Below are 3,622 nucleotides of genomic sequence, written 5' to 3' on the forward strand. Positions count from 1 at the left end.
TAATGATTATTCTTAAAAAAATATTAAAAATTGAACTATAATAATTTATAAGTAATAAAGTTGTGAGAATTATTTATTCCAAAAAAAAAATTTGTGAGAATTATCATGCTAAAACGGATTTTAGATCGACCGGAAAAATAAAAATCTCATATTATTATTTTCTAAGATGGATCCGAGTAACCTTCATGCAAGGGTATATAATATATTATCGTGAGGGAAGGGCCTTACTATTATTATTGGGACCTTCACACTAGGTGGTGAATGATTACTCATCCTTCCCTTTCTGTGAGGTCTCATCCATTGCAATAAGTAAAACAAAAAAAAGTGGGGTATATACCAAAATTAAATTAAATTACATGAAGAAAAAAATCACGTGAACGCTACCATAAAAAAGTCACAAAAAAAAAAGTATATGTGTTAATCTTGTTTAATTCATTTGATAATGATTAAGATTAGATTTTACAAAGGAATATTTGAGCTCAATTTCTTCTATCCAATGTAATCACTTGCTAACTATTGTTCTATAATACTTCTTCCATAATTTTTATTTTTTAAATTTATTAAATAATTAATGTATCTAATTTATATATAATCTAAATATATTATTTATTTAATAAAATTAAAAAATAAAATTTATTTATAAAAAATATAAATTAATAGAGAATATTTTTTTAAAATAATCATCTTAGTTTTTAATATATTAAATTTACAAATTTTAATAAAAAATATTATTTTAGATAGTTTTTTTAAACTCAAAATTCGAACATATAACCGAATAAATCTCATCATTTATTTGTAGGGGTCGCATTTAAAATTAGAACTTTGTATTCTGTGTAAACTAGTTCAAGAGATGAATTGTTATCATCTTACCATTTTAGACTCTTAAAATAGTATCTTTAAAGTACTCATTATTCCTAATATCATTCAATTTTACCTAAAAATATATAACTTTAATGAATTTTACTATATTTAATTGCATTATTTTGTTTATGAAAGACGATTTGCACTTAAAATCCTTGGGTACCATTTTCATAATTTATATTTTTTACTTATAAAATTTTATAAAAGATTTTTATTTAATGATTTATCACATTTTATAAGTGACTCATATAAGAATAGATACATTGTTAATTTTAAATGCAAAAATATTTTAATTAAAAATAGAGAAATTAATTTTATAAATATTTTAAAATAGAATGACCAAAATTATAGTTAAATATTTTATCTATTTTTATAATAATTATTTTAAAAATATTATTTTAATAATAAAAAAATTGTGACAAGCTACAATATTATTTAAAGATTGAACTATAAATGAATTTAAATTTGATAAACATATTTAACTATATAAATTAAATTTGTGTAAAATAGTTTTACACTGTCATCTAATAAAAATTCATCAATTAGTCATGTCACACAATTAACTTTAAAATATCAAAATAATTTTACGTGATAACGATATATGATGATAATTGGTTAATAGTATAAAATTATTTTACACCTTTTGTGTATATTTTTTTCTCTAAAATTTATAAGAAACTTAATTTTAAAGCTTATAAATATATTTAACATGTAAACTAAAATCTATAAAATAAGAAAATACAAGTACCTGGTTAATACTATTATGCCCTTTGCCCTTTTGCCAACACCTACCCAATTTTGCTTTTTTATTGTCTTTTCTCATTTTTTGGTCAGATTTTATTATTATTATATTAAAGTGATCATTTTATATATGCATATTTCAATTTTCTACTCATTTCCTATTTCTTCTCTCTCACTTTCTTTTTCCTCACGCTCTCTCTCTCTCAAAATTTCCCCAACAACCTTCTTTCTCTCTTTTCTCTCTACAACATCCTCTCTTATCTCTCTACAGCAACCTTCTTTCTCTCTTTTTTCTCTTTCTGCTTCTATCTTGCTTCCATATCCCTCTTCCTTTTGCTCTTCTTCTTCTTCTCCCTTCTTTCTCTTTTGTTATCTGAAACAATAATGGTGTCTGAATCGATTTACGGTGTGCGAATTGATTGGATTCAGATTTTTTAGGGTTTCAAATAGTGATAATCAGTTATAAAGTTAGGGTTTTTAATTTGTAGTTTGGGTTTAAGTGGTTTATTTGATGATTTTGTGGTTTGTTTTTCAGGATATAGACTGGATCGAGTTTTACCGCTGAGCTATGAAGCTAACTAGGTATGAGTTCTCTTTGGTTTTCTTATAAACTTAGGCTTTTGATTTTGTAGTTAGGGTTCTTATAAACTTATGGTTTTGAATTTGTAGGTAGGGTTTTAGTGGTTTATTTGATGATTTTGTGGTTTATTTTTCAGGTTATAGACTGAATCGAGTTCTACCGCTGAGTTTGAAGCTAACAAGGTATGGGTTAACTTGGACATTGTTTCTATTCTAATTATTTGAGTATTTTAGGATGAAGGTTTAGACATTATTGTTGTTTTGTTGTTATAGTGTCCAGAAAATAAACTTATGGTTTTGTTGTTGGCCCTTTGGTTTGCTGATTCAAACGAATCATATACTGATTTTGAGATTCTTTGTTGTTAATGTTGTTTTGAATGAAATGCAGGTATGAATAAACACCAGTTCAAACGTAACAACTGTTATCGCCTTTGTGAAGTTAGCGCTGACCAATTTCTTGCAGAAATTGAAGAGAAGCTGACCAATTTTAATTTTCTTCTATTTGATGCAGTTTTTTTATTATTGCTTCTCTACATACATCTTGGATATGGTTCATCACTTCCTTAGTTTTATTGTTTTTGTTTCTGCTGTATGGCAATGCTTCTTAGTTTTGGAGAGGCTGTTGCCAGAAGCAATAGGTCACCTGAAAAACTGCTTATTCTTCTCGACATGTACGAGATAATGAGAAAGGTGGGGAAGATGCTTTTTTGTGAGCAACTATAATGGAGGAGTTATGGTTGTTGCTGATGGTGTCTCTGGGTAACTTACTTTCTCACTAACTTCAATTTTATAGAATTAATTGTTAGTTTCAGCTTTGCTATTATACATCATATTGAGATATCGTTTTCGGATAATTTGTTTCAACATGTTTTTGTGTTATCCTTGGCTACCATTTTTTTTCTTTCTTCCCATTTTCTTTTTATACTTCCCTCTGTTGGAATTAGGTTTGGAACGAGAATGAATATGAAAGAGCCGACGGGAACGAAAAGTTTATTTTTCAGTAAGTTTATTTTTTTTCTTTATGCATTAGTTTCCAATCTCTTTTCTTCTCCCTGTGAATCTTTGGTTTTGAATGGATTTTGTGTGTCTCATGGATTTCAGAGGACTCTTCATTGACTTAGAGAAAACAATTTCAGACAGGTTGAACAAACTTGAAATTTTCATATGGACTCAGATTGATGCTTTTGTGTACTAAATGATTATTTGGATGGAAGAGAACTAAGCACTTGAAACTTGATAGAAACTGTGATTCTGCATTTCCCTGTCTAATAACAAGCAACTGTTCTAATAATAATATATTTCTTATTGGATGTGAACTTGATCATACGCAGGCTACTATCAAATTGTTGAAATCAAATGCAGCTCAAGGAAGGAAAAAATTTAATCATGAAGTTGAAGTTTTGAGTTATATAAGACATCCTATATAACGATGGTCAGAACC

At 27.1% G+C, this 3,622-nt stretch overlaps 1 long non-coding RNA gene across 1 annotated transcript; it reads left to right on the top strand.

The window, feature by feature from the left end:
* Positions 1 to 2,687: 2,687 nt before the first annotated feature.
* LOC131622147 (uncharacterized) lies at positions 2,688 to 3,417 on the top strand. Its single transcript, XR_009289769.1, has 3 exons — positions 2,688 to 2,940; positions 3,126 to 3,181; positions 3,283 to 3,417. It is a non-coding gene; the product is annotated as an uncharacterized LOC131622147 (long non-coding RNA).
* The last annotated feature ends 205 nt before the right edge of the window (positions 3,418 to 3,622 follow it).

This window comes from Vicia villosa, unplaced genomic scaffold (assembly GCF_029867415.1).
Source record: "Vicia villosa cultivar HV-30 ecotype Madison, WI unplaced genomic scaffold, Vvil1.0 ctg.000025F_1_1, whole genome shotgun sequence".
Taxonomy (NCBI): Eukaryota; Viridiplantae; Streptophyta; class Magnoliopsida; order Fabales; family Fabaceae; genus Vicia; species Vicia villosa.